The 18237-nt window shown below is 42.1% G+C and overlaps 1 long non-coding RNA gene across 1 annotated transcript in view; it reads left to right on the forward strand.

Moving 5' to 3' along the window:
* The window catches only part of LOC110316134, a 56655-nt gene that overhangs the window by 8292 nt on the left and 30126 nt on the right, over positions 1 to 18237 (forward strand). The window contains exon 2 of the long non-coding RNA XR_002380255.1: positions 1746 to 1803. This is a non-coding gene — a long non-coding RNA (uncharacterized LOC110316134). The remainder of the gene's footprint in view (positions 1 to 1745; positions 1804 to 18237) is intronic.

An 18237-nucleotide genomic window follows, 5' to 3' on the forward strand; every position in this document is an offset into this window, starting at 1 on the left:
TTTTCCCTGTGCCCATATCTTCGAGGTTTTTCCCCACTTTCTCCTCTATCAATTTCAGTGTCTCTGGTTTTATGTGGAGGTCTTTGATCCACCTATGGAGTTTTTAAATTGGCCCATTGTCCTTCATGGACAGTTTCGCTTCACCTTTCCCTTTCCCAAACGTCAAAACTCAGAACTTGTGAATGAATGTCCGTGTGTCCCTTCCATAAGAGTCCCGTGCGACAAAGCAGTATGCCCTAACCAGTAACTATTTATGAGTATGTTTCCTGTGACTGCCATTTGTTTTATTATCTAAAAACTCAGCATACTTTCAAAATGTGCTGATTTTTTTCCCCCCACAACGCCCATATAAAGCTTCCTTTTCATTCAGGAACCTGGCTATTTGGTTTCAAGACTAAGCCAAGTCCTACGTTACATTCCAGAGACTCGCGGACTTAAGCAAGCACCAGAGCTGCAGCTTCCTAGGCCTGACCTCCCAGTCCAGGCCAGCCCTCACTTGAGAGCTGCATAGTCTAGGCTACTGCACTCAACCCTGCCGCAAAGAGAGAGGATGCTGCTCTAACATTTAGGGCCTTATACACAATATACACAAAACCAGAACCAATAGAACAAATAAACACATGGGGAGTTCACCACTGAACAAGCGTATTCAGATACAAGTATCAGGAATGAAATTCAAGCTGGCCATGGAGTATGGGTCCCAGTGATATTTTGTTCTCGGATACATTAACTTCCACACATTCATTCACACATATATTGGTTGATGATAGACAATATAATAAAGGAGAAGACCCTGTCATCTTTGTCTCTCTGAGACAAGTAAACCGAGAGTTCAGCCACTTAATATGGTATATATTGGATTTTAAGCTCATCATTTTGAACAAGAAGTCTATGGTATGTGTTAAGTTGCCATTGAGTTGTACAGATTGTAGGAAAACTTCGATTCTCATGAAGATTCAGGCATATCCATTACATCTCAGTCCAAGGTGACCCCGTACCCCTGTCCCAGATTTTCACTGTATTCTTATATAAATATGTTTTTGCCTGAAAGGCTCATAGAGCCCACTTGCTCCCTTTCGATTTCAGAGCTTACAAAAGCATATCTAGATGTTTCATATTGTTTAAAGTCCTAGCGTTGGGACGATACGCATTCTTCCTTGTCAGGTCCAAGCAGGGAGGCCTCTACTCTGGAGATATGGGAATCACTACACACAGCATCCTGTGTTGGAAAAGAGAGCCCATTATTCGGCTTCTAGGAGCACAGGCAAGAGCCGGTGGAAAGAGCTGCCTAAGGCTGCACCCAGGCTCTCCATCAGTCACCATGCCATTGCTTATACCTAGATCCGGAGAAGGATAACGGTTACATAGAAAGGCACAATCACAAGTCCTTGATTGTCAGGCTTGAGTTTTCTCTGCAAACATCCTGCTTAAATGGACAGCTTCTCTGTCTTTTTTTTTTTTTTCTGGAATTTTCTCATAAATTGGGTTAATAGAATTGCTACATGGCACCTATTGCCAGGGCTGACCTAAGATGTGTGAACTTGAATTATAGCCCAACACCTCATGCCTATTTGAACCTTCTCCTCCAGTGTTTGAGTTGTCCTGGACATGCTCGTTCTTCCCACTGACTCAAAGCAACACATGGTACTGTGTGCATCACTACTCTTCAGGATCATCAGTTCAAGGGCATGGTACCTGGGGCGCAACGTCTCTTGCTCACTACCTCTTGATGATGCTTTTTGCAGGTGATACTTGCTACCAGGTCCTGTCTTCCTGTCTGAAACCCTGACCTCCCCGGAATCTGTAAGTGGTTGCTTTCTTTTGCTGAATGTATTTTGGTTTTAGCCCCTCCTTGTATCTTATCTAACTCCTCAACTCCACTGAAGGCATCCCTGAAAAGGCGGTTATGTGGGCTGAGGGCTACACTCCATAGGAAGACCTCAGGCTCAAATTAGAAAGAGAAATCACAGGTCTTACGTTCAGATAACTAACACCAAAAATCTTGTTGAATTGTTTTCACTTGAAAGAGCTGTCTTTGCACATTTGTCTCTTAGCAACAGCATCTGGTGTTCAACCTATTCCAATAGCCTTGGGTGGACTGTTCTTCCTTAGCTGGTATCTCAGAGCTATGCAAAACATTATATTTATATGGGAGAGGCAGTCTAGTTGCTCACTAACCTTTGACTCTCTTTCCATTCTGTCTTTATAGGCAGGCAGTTCACAGCAGTGGGTAGAATTTGGTAAATACATGGAGACCAGGCTTCCTTACATCTTTTCTGTCTTCCGTACTGGCCATAAAGTCAGAACCAATATTCCCAGAATTTCAAGACTTGACTCGGGAGTTTCCTTTTAGGATAGGATATAGCATGTGACTCATTAGAGATGTAGAAGACAATAACAATAATAAGAAAATTATTTAATCACTAGATGTAGAGAGCCATCTCACACAATATTGCCTGCCTGCTGTTCTGACTTGCTGATGTGAGCCAGCAGCTGCTTTGGCCATAGCTTTCTCCTTGCCTGTTGATCCTACAGGAGGTTTATGAATCCCTGGGCTAAACGTGTGTAGTGATGATGAAGGACCCAGCTTCAGGAATATGGCTGCAAGCTGGAAGAAACAAATACTGACACACATTTACACCATTCAACATGAGCTAATATTTACCCACCTGTAGTCTTTTCCTGTCTCTCCTCTCTTCCTGGCTATTCGGCAGAACTCATGCTCTGGCACATGCAGCCTTTATAAGTCCATATAATCCACTCTTCCCAGTGCACGAGAACAGGATACTGTGCTTGTATATATTAGTAAGTATATATCACATATAGGTAAATTTAGTCATCCATTGCTAATATTAATATTTTGTCTCTTTGATTATACCTGACTAATATTGTTTTGCATTTTGTTTTCACTCTTTAATCATTTTTAGATCATCTTTAGAGGAAATGTTGACTTCCAAAGTGGTAGAATATGCTTGATTATCTGATCACATCACATAGAAAGCTATGATTAAGGCAGAGGATAGAACTAGAAAATATCATCCTGAGTGAGGTAACCCAATCACAAAAGAACACACTTGGTATGCACTCACTGATAAGTGGATGTTAGCCCAAAAGCTCCAAATACCCAAGATACAATTCACAGACCACATGAAGTTCAAGAAGGAAGACCAAAATGTGGATACTTCGGTCCTTCTTAAAAGGGGGAACAAAATACCCAAGGGAGGAGAGACAGAGACAAAGTGTGGAGCAGAGACTGAAGGAAAGACCACCTAGAGACTGCCCCACCTGGGGATCCATCCCATATGCAATTACCAAACAAGTGCTAGCTGACAGGTGCCTGATACAGCTGTCTCCTGAGAGGCTCTGCCAGTGCCTGACAATTACAGAGGTGGATGCTCACAGCCACCAATTGGACTGAACACAGTGTCCTCAATGGAAGAGCTAGAGAAAGGACAGAAGGAGCTGAAAGGCTTGCAGCCCATAGGAGGAACAACAATATGAACCAACCAATATTAGGTCCCAGGGACTAATCCACCAATAAAAGGGTACACATTGAGGGACCCATGGCTCTAGCCACATATGTAGCAAAGAATGGCCTTGACAGACAACAGTGGGAGGAGAGGTCCTTGGTCTTGTGAAGGCTGGATGCCCCACTGTAGGGGAATGCTAGGACAGGGAAGCAGGCGTAGGTGAGTTGGTAAGCAGGGAAGGGGAAGGGGAGATGGATAGGGGGTTTTCAGAGGGGAAATCAGGAAAGAAGATAACATTTGAAATGTAAATAAAGAAAATATCTAATAAAAGATTTTATTATTTTAAAAAAAGGCAGTGTCTCAACTGTTTCAGCCTCCATGTAATCAGTAACTTCCAGGAAGCCTGGTAGATGAGAGTTTAGGGAAGGCAGCCTTTGTTAGAGTTCTGTCTTTGCCCAGAATTTCTGTGGGTGTTTGTTTGTTTGTTTGTTTGTTTGTTTCACTAATAGTGATGTGTTGGAAACAAAACAAAAATAATATGGTTCTTCCAAATGTAATGGTACCCAACAAGTATAATGATATGAAGTTCGCAATTGTACAATTCTTTGTGGTGGTGATCATGGGATAATAACAGCAAGTTCTGGCAGCTGTGAAGACATGTTCTTAATCCATTAGAGTCCCCTACATCAGTAGCTGTGATGCTCACCTCAGCTAGTTCCTTAAACATAATGGGAAGGTAGACTAACTGGTGATTAGCAATAAGTAGACCACAAGGGAATCACTTGGTCTCCATGCTCTTGAGCACTGATGGAAATTGACAGGGCTTTTCAGGTGTTTCACATTCACTCCTGAGGCAGTACATCCAAGTGCTTGCTCATTTTTAATGCACTCACATCATACCAGCTATGCTGCGTAATCTCCATTTCTAGTCCCTGACGACAGTGTTTTGTAATGATATCAAGTTCAAATTATTATGAAACCAGAAAATTACAGGAGAAATCTGTAAAGAGAAAGAGAGAGGGAGGGAGAGAGGGAGAGAGAAGAGAGGAGAGGAGAGGAGAGGAGAGGAGAGGAGAGAGAGAGAGAGAGAGAGAGAGAGAGAGAGAGAGAGAGAGAGAGAGAGATGGTAATTGGTCACAAAATCACATAGCTTGCTTCATATTTAAGATCTAAGGATGGCCGGGCAGTGGTGGTGCATGCCTGTAATCCCAGTGCTTGGGAGGCAGAGGCAGGTGGATTTCTGAGTTCAAGGCCAGCCTGGTCTATAGAGCAAGTTCCAGGACAGCCAGGACTATCTATACACAGAAACCCTGTCTCCAAAAACAAAACAAAACAAAACAAAACAAAACAAAACAAAACAAAACAAACAATCAGCCAACCAACCAAACAAAAAGATCTAAGTATGACTTCAAAATGCATAATCTTACCACTCTTCTAAGTAAGGAATCCTATACTGTAACCTTGTATATTAACCTGGTATAGAGCCTTTAGCCTGGTACATACAGTTTGAATACAATTGAAACTTGGAGATAAACCAATATAACAACTAAAAAGTAAGCTTAGACTTCCTTCAAATAAGAAAAACAAGTATAAAAAAATAATAAAACCTCTTCACACTAAACAAATTACTCAGGAAAGACAGAAATAACAAATTTTAAAAGTCTTTCCTCCACAGAGGTCAGAGCCAGTCATAAGGAAATTAAGAACATGTCTATCCAAATTTTCAATAAATTAGCTTAACCTTAACATTATTTTTTGAGAAGCCCACCTTCTTGGCTATAAAATATGTTCTCATTCTGCCTCCTAATAATTTAGCTGTCAAGGTGACCAAAGAGACAAGAACATTGAAAGATTCTGACCGCCCACACCTTTTGCAATTCCACTGAAGTTCATAATAAATTATATAGTCTTCCTTATTATTTCAGCTAAGTATATTTTAAAGCTTGCATTTAGAGTTTGAGGCTTGCTTTTCTGTTTCTCATGATCACTTATATCCAATTTAATATAGCATACACTCTGCTAACTAAAGTGCCCAGACCAGCTTCATTTACCTTCCAGTGAAATGCAGTGGATGGTAAGTGCCCCCTTTGCCTTGAAGATATCAAATTGTTGAGCCACAGCATCAGAATCATGTGATGAATTTTAAACAGATACCGAATACATGGAGAGTAGGTTCTTTACTTAATACTTAAAGCATAAAGGTAGCTCTATATTACAAACTCTATAAAATTTCCAATAGCCATTTACGTCTTCAATTGTTATACTGGCAAGGTTTTACTGGAGGTGTGTGTGTGTGGGGGGTGATGTGTCATCTGCAAATCCACCAGCGGTACAGGAATGAGAATGGAGAAAGACGAGAAAGCCAGCTACACCCATCCACACTTTATTGGACCTCAGCCCTAGAGCTAAGCTTGTTAATGTGAGGCTTTATCCAGTCTTCAGAGGGGCTTCTGGGGGGAGTGAATTGGAGTGTATCTACAGCTAGAGACACACAGTGCCCAGTACCAGAAGGGACCAATGGACAATATACATGTGGCAGGGAGATGATGGCTACAGAGAAACTCTCAGGTGGTTTTTCAAAACGGTCACTCTAGAGAGGACAAAAATAAGTGAAGCAGGTGCCAAGCTACTGAGTATTAGTGATGTGTCCTGGGCAGGAGTGACTAACAAGTTGCGTTAAATGAAAGACTTTCCCTTGGAGTCGTGACAGGTGTGCACACTCTGCCCCACAGACTGCTCTTCTTCGAACATTTGTAGGATGGAATGTCTTCCTCTGTCTCAGGACCTTAAGGGCAGGCCCATGAGTTTTCTATTCTCTCCCACAGAACAAATCAATCCCCAGTAATTTTACTCTTAAAAGTAGTTTCACAGCAGTGAGTCCCATGTCTGACATAATTGCAGTATCTTTTAAGTCATCAGAATTAAAACTCCTTGCCCCTCCTCTAGATAGCCCTGGTCCCTCCCTTCCTTTGCCTAACATGGTTTCTGACTCTAATAGATGTCTTTTCTCTTATTTTGAAGTAAGGAACAAGTTAGTGGCAATGGTGGTAATCAAACAGAACTTTTGCTTCCAGTCAACTGTGATAGAAGTTAAAGATGACATTTGTTTCATTTTGGACTTCCCAGTGCTCTTGAGATTTTTCGGGGCATTAGAAAATAGGGGCAAGAAAGTTACTTCAGTTGGAAGAGCATCTGATGGATGTACAAGGATAAGGGCTGAAATTCCATCTCCAATCCCATGAAGAAGAGCAGTATTCATGGGCATGTTTTTTGTTTGTTTGTTTGTTTTGTTTTTTTGTTTGTTTTTGTTTTTGGTTTTGGTTTTTGGTTTTTTGAGACAGGGTTTCTCTGTATAGCCCTGGCTGTCCTGGAACTCACTTTGTAGACCAGGCTGGCCTCAAACTCAGAAATCTGCCTGCCTCTGCCTCCCGATTGCTGGATATGTATTTTTAATCTCAATGTGTGACAGGGGAGAAGGATTGATACGTGGGAAATCACTGGCCAGCCAGTCTAGCCTACTTGAATAGATCCAGACTAGTGAGACAGTATGAAAGAAAGAAAGAAAAGAAAGAAAGAAAGAAAGAAAGAAAGAAAGGAGGGAGGGAGGGAGGGAGGGAGGGAGGGAGGGAGGGAGGAGAGAGGCTTCTTACAAAGTGAAGAGAGTCTTAGATTGATTCCTGGCCTCCACATATCAATCATATGGATTTTGGCCTCCACATATCATATGCAGCTTCCTGCAAGCACACATATCCAAAAGATCCCCCACATTGGTGACTGAACTCATCTCCAACTCCTTATGAACAAGCACTCCATTCTATTTCCATGTGTCCTGCCAGTTGATCCTCATTAGCGAGTATTCCTCTAAGGGCTCCCATCTCCCAATTTCAGATCCTCAGCTTATAGCTCCCACTACTAAGGCCAAAACCATCCTGCAGAGCCTTCCTGAAACTGAGTCACACCGTAGAAAAGGCTGCAAGCACAAGAATCCAACCCTTCCAGTGAATCTCTCTACAAATGTATCCCATCCAAAACTCACGGGTCGCGTGACATCCTCAAGCTCCCACTGGCAAGTGCTCCCCAGCGTCTCAGGATCTGGAGGTAGCAGGGCCGCTGCAAAATTGCTTTCTTCAGATCTGTTGCCTAGGATGTCTGGAATATGTTCTGCAAAAGAAAGTAATTAGTTACCCGTTATCTCTGGGAATCCGTAGAAAGAGACTATATTCCATTTTCTCAGCCTGTGGCCCATTGTTCATTTGTATCTGTGAAGATACATAGATTATTCAGATCTTATCTGTGCCTAAAATAAAATTTCATATCCTTTTAATATCAGAAAATGTTTTTATTCCATGGCCCCTATTGAGGAAGCATTTGGTTCAATATAAAGTTCTATCACATTTACTTTTAATGTCCTAATTATGGCATTTGGGCACCCACAGGCCTGACTGCTAAAAATTAATAGCCCTCCAAGTCCCTTGAAGTAATTTCAGGACTTTGTGAAACCAGTCTGTGTTCTGCAACTCCCATACCACACTGGGCCTGCTTCCCGCTCCTCTCCCACCTGTGCACACCTGCTGTGAGCAATGCCTCCTCTTGGTTATTACTGCTCACCGTGGGATCCAGACCAGATGCTCTCCAAGTTCCCAGCTCACTCTTGCCAACATCATGGGTCTGACAAAGGTGGAGGGCCAGTTTTCTTTAAATGGACAGCAACTAGTTTTTTCTCGGTGTGCCATGATTGTGGTCAACCCCACTATCCCTAAACAAGCCAAATAGTTCCAATTTACCCCATCTTCAGAAATGTTTAACCAGGTCCTCCAGTTACTGCCTCTGCTCTCCTATAACGAAGGGAGCTCAAATCTAGTCCTCCCTGGATGGAATATTGTTAGAACATCCATGGGGTGACTTAACAATCCTAATATGGGTCTGGAGGACGAAGCAGTAGACTTGAAAGTTATCTTAGACAATGTGTATCTAACAAGTGGCGATTAATGAGCCTGCAGTCAAAAGGCATTTTCGATGTTTGTTGTGAATGATTTCTATGGATACTCACACTTCCCTTACACTCACTTTAAAAGGGGAAGACATCAAAGTCACCCTTTGTGTGACTTTGTTTTACATCTTGGCATGTGCAGACACAGATTCTTACAAAGTTTGTTTTAAAAATCAGTATGGATTTTTGTTTATATGTTTCTCCCATGAAACATCTCAGAGAGGGAATGATGCACATAATCAGCTCCTTCATAGAGAAGGAATAGAAGTTTGACCTTATTCAATCTGCATCATAGTGAAGGGGCGATCTTCTTCAAGAGCTGCTCCAAAGGCCAGAGTCAAAGGTACCCTTTGTTGGTGTGGCTTTTTTTTTTTTTTTTTTCAAGATGAAGATGACATCTCCATGATGCTGTTCCCAGGGAGCTCTTAAATGCCTACAAAGATAAGCTAGGTGGGCCTTTAACTAATTATGTACAATGGGAAAGGTTTACAGCAAGCTCCAGTGGTTGGTTAGGCTTCACCTGTGGCCATTCCTTTACTTTTGAAACATCACTTCTGTTAGAAGTCTCTCTGTTCATCACCAAAACAGCCAAACTCTAGGTGGGGCTATGTAAACTGAAGCCCAGTTCCTGGTGCGTCAAATAACTGATCTTTTCCAAGTGTAAAATCATTCAGCCATTTTTGATTTGACATTTTCAGGAGAGAGACAACACTGTTTCTCCTGCCATAAGTAAGTCACCTGACCCTTAGAGACTCAAACACAGGGAACTTCTGCACTTAAGCTATGGAGAGCTAAGGGCCATCTATCTATCCCTGGCCATTTTGAAGTTAGTAGTAACTTTAAGTGAGATGTTCTCTAACTTCTCTAGCCAATGAGGCTTTAAATTTTAAGAAACCAGTCCTTCCTTAAGCCCCATTTATTTGCCAAGAAACCTACAGTGCCTTGAAACTATTTGGGATCCAGATGTCCAAATACTGGTCCTTTACATGGACTTCATTTGAACTTGTGTCTCAAGCAGAGATCCAGTGGTCTGTGTAAGAAATCTGCTGTGCAGAACACTAGGTTCCAGGGTGCTGCTAAGGCTAAATACCAGCAGACTCAGCCTGAGAGTGATGGAGCACCCTTATTGTCTTCTTCATGGAGGGTGAGCCTCTTCCAAGGGGACAAGGCACCTGCAGGCCTGTGCTGCTATTTGTTCATTCATTCCTCTCCCCAACTTCTTTCCCTATTCCCATGGCTTCTTCCCCTCCCATCTAGGCAGGCCTAATGCCATGGCTTGGGCAAGCCATGTTGGAGTTAGACTTTCTTCACTAATGTTGATTAAAGCTCTGTGTGGGATAAGGAATAGGGAAACTGGACCCTGGTTAGACATTTTGAGGACAAGGAAGCACTGGTGATTGCTGAATATTCTTGATGTGACCATTTCCTTTGATGGTAGTATATTTAAAATGGAAGACTTTTGGCTCATCTGTATATAAGAACTTCAAATCGGTGTGTATCCAGGATGCACTTCTAGCTTTTAACCACAGCAGATACAACTTTAACTGCCAATGTGTGTATGGGATGGAGAGTTCAACAGGGAACTGGACCAGATTAGAGACCTAGTTCTCTGATCTACTGGATTTGCTGTTGCTTTGTTTCTTAGTGCACTGTGTACTTTTACCATAGTAGTTAGTACTATAGTGCGATCTTGTGAATGAGGGTTTTTTCCCTTGGTTATCTAGGTGAGTTCCATCCAGGGATTTGGAAAACCCTATTCACAGAACTTCTTATAGAAAAACAATGTGTGACTAGGAACTCCATGCTGGCTCCTCCTTTTCTCTCTCTCTTCCTACTCCCTGTTCCTCTATTCCTAGCTCCTCCTTCTCTTCTCCTTACCCCACCCCCGTCCTTCATGCCTCCCTCCCATCTCTGTACATTTTGTCACTTTTATCTTCTGTGTGTTTGCATGTGTGTGCACATGTCTAGGATTGGTGAAGTGGGTGTGGTGTGGGTGTGTTTAGTGTGTGCAGGCGCATGCGCGTGCTTGTGTTCCCAAATGTGGATAGCAGAGGTTGGTCTCTGGTGGCATGCCGTTGCTCACTGGTTGTTCATCTTGCGTTTTTGCTTTGTTTTGTTTCGACAAGAACTCTCATTGTCTTAAATATACTAATTAGGCAACCTGGCTAGCCATCAGGCACCAGGAATCCTCCTGTCTCTATCTGCTCGGACTGAAATTATGAGTCACACTATCATGTTGGGGTTTACTAAGTAGCTACTGGGGGTTGAACTTGGGTCCTACATGCTTGCCAGTAAGCACTTTACCAACTGAGCTATTTCATCAGCCCTCACCTCCTTCCTTTGACCTTGTAGAAAAATGACTCCTGAGTGTTGGGACCTGATCAGCCTCCTTCATGGCATCTAAGAAATGTCCTCATTCTCAAAGAAGGAACAACCTAAAGCATGCACCCTGTTAACTCACAATGGAAGTCTGCTTTGGCTCATGCCATGTTCAAGGTCTTTGGCTACCTGTAGCTTGATATGATATTAACTTATAATTCACCCATCCCCATGTTTAACATTGATTCAGCCTTTTCTTTACTAAATCATTGGGGTAGGCAATGAGTTGGGGAAATGGGAGAGGAGATAGATTCTCAAGGAGGCCACAGGAAATTTTGAAACACTAACCTTTCATCAAGCGGTCCAATAGGTGATGCTTGTCACTGCTCAGTTAAACATAAATCAAAAAAGAAACCCACAGTTAAAAATGAACTCATTGCAGGAATTTAAGATGACCGTAAAGCTAGAAGGTAAGATGACGGCAATAGACATAAGTTTCTGTTCCTTTCTGGTCCAGTATTCACAAGAGCTGAAAGGTATCAGGCACAGGAATAAATGCAGCTAGCTGTCTCAATATTCATTCTAACTTCTGAGCAACACAGAACATCCCCACCTGACTACAGAGTTAAATGCTGCTCGAAACCTAATGCAGTTAGTCATTCTTCAGTTGGCATGAGAAAGGTGGAGTACAGTTCACAGATGCAAAGCTCTTCCTAGTCACGCTGGGCAAGCAGTCTTTACTCCTATCTCAGTAGACAAACCTTAAGGTTCCTTTCCTGGTTTGCTGGCCATGCCCCTTCCTCACAGGGTTCTTTCTATCCCATACCTTGTGTCCACCCAACTCTCTCTTAACTTTTCCTTCTGCAGATTTTCCTGTCTAAAGAAAATGCAGGAACAAAGAGTGGAGCAGAGACTAAAGGAAAGGCCATTCAGAGACTGCCCCACCTAGGGATCCATCCCACCTGCAGACACCAAACCCTGACATTATTCCTGATGCCCAGAAGTGCTTGCTGACAGGAGCCTGGTATAGTTGCCCTCTGAGAGGTTCCGCCAGCACCTGACTCTCAGCCAGCCATTGAACTGAGCCCAGAGACCCCAGTTGAGGAATTAGGGGAAGGACTGACTGAAGGAGCTAAACAGGATTGCAACCCCATAGGAAGAACAACAATATCAACTAACGACACACCCTACCCCCAGAGATTAAACCAACAACCAAAGAGTATACATGGATGAGTCCATGGCTCCAGCTACATATGTAGCAGAAGATGGCCTTATTTGGCATCATTGGGAGGGGAGGTCCTTGGTCCTGTGGAGGCTTGATGCCCCAGGGTAGGAGGATGCTAGAGCAGTGAGGTAGGAGTGGGTGGGTGGGTGAGGGATCACACTCTTAGAGGCAAAGGGGAGAGGGATGGGATGGGGGTTTACAGAGGGCAAGCAGGGAAGGGGAACAATATTTCAAATGTAAATAAATAAAATAACCAATAAAAAATGCCAAGTAGTATTAAGGGGTGATTGTTGTGTGCCAGGGGGCTCCAAGTGTGATGCCTCATTAGAACTTTGTAGCTACTCTATGAGAAAGTTTAAATAAATTCTTTCAGCTGGGATGTGAGAAGCTGTTAAGGTAACATTCCTCCTACTCGGCTTCCTGAGACCTAACCATAAATTCAGCATCTCCTTCCACTATACAAGGGATCCTCTCAATCCTAAAACTGCTATTGCAGACAAGAGTAATGGAGCAGAAGGCAGTGAGAGATTTGCTTTCAGAAGGGGCATGGGGATATGTGCCCTACTCAGGAGAATAAGTGCCTCCAACATCAACAATTACCACGGGCTTCTTGAAGTATAGAACAAGGGTCAGCAAGTTGTTTCTATAAAAAGCCAGTAAGTAAATCCTTCAGCTTTTCAAGGACACATGATCTCTAGAGTAACCACTTGATTCTGCTGTGGTGAGCATGGAAGCTCCCGAGCTAGAGACTGAATGCCAATAGAACTTTATCCAAAACCACTCTTATTATCTGAGTAATTGGAGACATCAAACAAGACAGTTCACAGTCCAGTGTCCAGTGTTCTCCAACTGGATCTGCAGGACAGAATTGACTCTGAAAGTTCTTCTCAGAAGTGTTTGTAGCGTGGAGGTCCACCAAAGTGGTAGGTTGAAGGGAAGGTAGGCTCCTGAGACCTGAGGAACAGAAGTGGACTCTGTCGGTACTGAAAAGAGAGCTCAGTGGGTAATAATAAGTTTTTCAGGCAAGCCTGAGGACCTGTGTTCGGATCTCCTAGAGCCTGCATAAAGCCAAGCTCGGTTCCCCGCCCCCCCCCCCCCAGCATGGTCTCACCCGCTGGAAGAGACTGTATCATTGGCTCTGTACCATCTCACCTCCAACCCCCATGGGCAGGTAGGGTCAGGGGGCAAAGTAACCCAGGGCACAGGCAAAACCTCCTTTGACCTTAAGATAGAAATTCAAATGCCAGAATCAGTTTAACGTTTGTGTGTAAGAAAACTGTGTTAATTTGTCACCAGTAAGCTACCAAAGTTCCAGGAAAGTTCTCTGGAACTTTCCTTTTTCATTTCAGACATGTCAGCTACCATGATCTGAAGTCTACCCCAGGGAAGACAGCAGTAATGTAAGCTTAACGATTAAGCAGGAGAACTTCAGCCTGGTTAACATTATTTTTCATCACTGAGACACAGAGGGTTTTGGGGTTTGGTTTCATTTGCTTTGTTTTGTTTTGCTTTGAGTGACTTTGGATGTGGAAAATAGGGAAAGGGTCACCAGATTCTCTTCACAGGTGAAAAACAAATATATGAGTATTCTAAATTCTTAGTATTCTATGTTCTTTGCCCTAGGGTTGAAGGAAGGGTTTTGCAGTAAAGTGGAGGTCAAAGAAAGGTCAGTTGATCTCCTCAGCCCATTAGGTTGTGAAGAAAGTCCAAGAGCTGAGACACAGAACCCCACCCCAAGGAACCCCACCCAGATCTTATCTATGGTAAAGAGAAAAGCATCTCCAGAGAGAGCATGCAGGAGAAGGTGTGATTGGAAGCTTCCCCACCCACTGTAGAAAAGCTGTTGGAAAGCCTAGAGACTTCAGTCACAACTTTAGGGATCTGCTCTGAACACCCCAAGACCAAGTTCTCAGCACAAAGGAGAGTTGTTTGACCCCTTAAAAGAAAAGGCAGAATATGAGACAAAGATGGGAGCAAGAGGAAGAGGGAGAAGGGGAAGAGATTATGGGAGAGGGGAAAAGGGGTATTTGTCAGCGATGGGAGGGTGTGGACAAAGGAGTGCCTCTGGATAGGGAGGAGACAGTGACCCCTAGGCAACTGGTAGTTATAAAGGTAAAGGCAAAAGGGTGAAATGCTGTGTTAGGATAAGGAGTTTAATGCTGATTGGGCATGTTAATTAGCTGAGCTAAAGTGAGCTTCTGATAGCGGGGACTTCAATTCTTTGATAGCTAGACTTTGGTAGTTACCGCCCCCCCCCCCCCCAGGATTGGGGGAGTTGCTAAATAAGGGAATAAACCTTGGCGGCCACCTTTAGGAAGGTAAACTAATGTTTTTTATCGAGGTGGAGGGAATTGGGGAGAGGGCAAGGCCTGGCAGAGCCATGTTCGCCATGATCAGGCTGGCTAGAGTCCCTTCTACCATGGGAAGCATTCCACAGTTCTACCTAGAGAACCACTACGGTAAAAAAATGGAGCAAAAGGTTTTCTTTTGCAACCTTTGTGGCCTTTGTTAAATGAGTAAGAGGAAAATTTCTTGCTCATCCAAACATTCCTTAAACACATCCAGGTGTCAGTTAATTACAATGAACATTCTGAGAACTGTGTTAATCAGTCAGTGTCATCTTGACTGACCTATACAGTTCTCGAACCCCCAACCCCCACTCCCATGGCAGTCATGAAACACAGAAAAGAAAAAAAAAAAAAAAAGTAGGGGCCTCAACCAGCATATCCCTTTTTTTTTTTTTCAAATACTTGTTAATAAGTGGGAATATATTTTAAAATAGCAACCAAAATATTGTCTAGTCATATGCAAGCAAGCAACAGAGCCGTCTGTTGCTGAGTTTTGCCCACAGCATATGACCTTGGGATTGATTGTGAGACTTCAATGCCTGCTAGTGCAGATGCACTTACAACAGCACTGACACAGATGTGTTCCTGGTCATGCTGTGACTTTTCGGTGGCTTCCATGTGACCAGGAAAGGGAAGTATTCATCTGTGTTTTGATGTTGTGATGCCCACTCCCTGCCTGCTCTGTCGTTGGGCAAAGGTTCTTAGGGAACAGGTATCTGAATTACTTCAGGAATAGAACATTGAACAGAAGATCTCTCATTCAGTTCATCATCTTCTACTTCACTTCACACCAAGCTAACTACTTCTACTAGATAGTGTTAAAGATCATACTGGTCTCCAAATATAGCTCTGGGTCTATAAGTTCCTTAAAAACAGAAGCAATAGAATTTTCTATACATTTCTCTACTCTTTTTATATTTAATAATATCTCTTGGATGTCTTTCATATACTTTATAAAGAATAATTCTTTTTTTCCTCCTTTTTTTGCATTGTATTCAATTGTAAGACAGAATTGTCATTTATCTTCCTTTGTTCATGGACATTTTGAAATTTAATAAACCTTTATTATCAAATTATTGTTTCATGAATATCTTTGTGTGCACATGATTTCCCATGTGTCTTTGTCAGCAGTATGAATTCCATAGAAGTAAAATTGCCAAGTCAAGAGAATGTCCAGGTTCAAAATTTAATAGTAATCTCCCCATTTTTATAGATATAGCCAGTATAGATTCCTGTTGTTGAAGTAAGAGAGAATACAATTTTCTTCAACCTGTAAACTGATTTTTAGCAGTGTTACATCTAACAAGTACTACACCCTAGTTTAAACTCCCATTCCCACTTGATAAAACGTGTCTAAGCAGACCCTTCATAGCTCAATACCAGGAGCCTCTCACCCTCTCTCAGAAGCCTGAATCTTGACCTTTAATCTTGCCCTTAGAGTGACACAGCCACTTAGGAGAACATGTAATATGTCAAGGAAGATCATTTGATATAAGTTGTAAACATTTTCCAATGTTTTCTCCTGTATTTCCACTGTCTGATGTTTCATAAGGATGTTTTCCCTGTTCTATTTTGAACATATATCCTCACATTTTGTTTGAGTTTAATGCTTCCGATATTTCTGTTTGAAATACTTATAAATTTAGGATACGTTTTGATATTAAGCTGAAAACAGATTCAACTTTTTTCTTTTAATAAATTGAAGGATGGCCGGGTGTGATGGCGCACACCTTTAATCCCAGCACTCGGGAGGCAGAGGTAGGGGGATTTCTGAGTTTGAGGCCAGCCTGGTCTACAGAGTGAGTTCCAGGACAGCCAGGACTACACAGAGAAACCCTGTCTCAAAACAAACAAACAAACAAACAAACAAACAAACAAAAATTGAAGGATCTACCCTCAGTTCAAAAGTTAATATTCCTCTCAAGGTTTATCTTACAATATATATTTCCTATTTGCATTTTTGCTATTGACAGATTTGATTTTGCCATTTCCTGTTATTACTTTTAGTTTCCAATAAGCATGAAGTCAATTTATTTATTATTGGTTTGTTTTTGTTTTAAACAGTATCTCCATGTGACCCAGTCTGGTCTGGAATTGACTGTGTAGCCCTGGCAGGCCTCAGACTCCAAATCTACCTACCTTGGTCTCCCTCACCCTGGGGTTATAGGAACATGACTCTGTTCCTGGAATATTTATTACATTTTTCATGGAAAATCTCTTCATTTTCTTCGCGTGAAACCATAATTTTGTTTGGAAAATGATTCATAGTGACTTATTTTCCTTCGTTATTGAATGTATGTATGTCTTTTGTTTATGTTTATAATTTGATTTCTGTTTAGCTAGGTATAAAATATTACAATCATATTTTCCTGACAATGTTTAGCTACCACCTCTATCAAAGTCTCTTAAAGCATTAAAATCTCTCTCTCTTCCCCCCTCATGTGTGTGTGTGTGTGTGTGTGTGTGTATGTGTGTGTGTGTGTGTGTGTGCATTCTGAAACTTTTATATAGTGCACAGGAAAGTGTACATGAGAAGGTTGCTGTTAATGTTTAACTAATCAAATAACAGTTTTCTGGGAACTTCTTGAAACTTTTCTTGCAAATTTTGAATATTCCAGAAGCAATATCTTATGGGTCTCCTTTCATGGATTGTGGGCCTAAAGGAAAGATGAGAAACAGGGCCTTCAGGAGCCTGTGAGTACATTCAGTGAATGAGCACACCAGGACCAGCAAATCAGGAGGCAAATCAACTTTACTTAGATCGACTTATGTTAGAATGTTTTGGTGGACTGAGGGTCCGAACACCCAGGATCAGCAGTGCTTATTGACAGGGGGCTTAGGGTACCTGAAATGCCTCATTAGCATGGGGAGATTCAGGAATCTCAGGTGCTAGCTGACCAGATTCTAATCAGGAGAAAGGAAGTTGATCCTATAGTCTAATTAAGGCTACTGTGACATTCCTCGGGTAGAGGACTATGTGGAGGCTTTAAATTCTCCAGACAAAGACAGAGAAGGAGAAGCCTATCTAATAAAGGAAGTCTTCCATATTGTGCTAGGCCCCGGGGGATATCAGGTCATGGTGGACATTGACCTTAATTAGCAGAGTTTTCCCACAATGTCTTACTTCCAAGAACACAGGCACAACTCTACTGCAGGCTTTGTTTGCATGCTCATTGTACAAAGCTGATACTCCTTGATTCCATGTTAATTTCTGTCTAATACCTCGTTCTCTGTCAGAATGAAAATATACATTGAAACAATACATATATTTATCACATGATTACGGGCAAGTATGTATTATGTACAGTTGTTGAGGGAGGTATCTTACTTGAGGGAGGTATCCTACTTTGGTTTTTATTGCCGATTAAACATTGACCAAAACCAACTTGAAAAGAGAAGGGTTGCATAATCTATCAAAGAGGAAAATCAGGATAGAAACTTAGGCAGGAGTCTGGAGGCAGAAATTAAAGCAGAGACCATAGAGAAATGCAGCTTACAGGCTTGTGCCCCATGCCTGCTCAGCCTGCTACCTTACATAGCCTATGACTACCTGCCTAAGAATGGTACTGTCCACAGTGTGATGGGTCATCTAACCTCAACTAGTATTCAAAAAAATGCTCCACAGACATTCCTACAGGCAATTCCTGTGAAGGCATTTTTTTTTTTTTCCAATTGAAATCCTCTCTGTTCAGGCATATCTAGGTTGTGTCATGTTGGTTAAAAAACAAAACACACAAAAAACAGCACAGGAAGGCACACAAGTACATCCGCTCCACTGCATTCTTCTCCTTATTAAGGATTAGCTATTTTTTATGGTATTTACAAAGAATATTTCTGCCCCTTTGAAGTTATTAGATCTCTTACCATTGATCGTTCTATTTTTTT

This window comes from Mus pahari, chromosome 1, assembly GCF_900095145.1.
Source record: "Mus pahari chromosome 1, PAHARI_EIJ_v1.1, whole genome shotgun sequence".
NCBI lineage: Eukaryota > Metazoa > Chordata > Mammalia > Rodentia > Muridae > Mus > Mus pahari.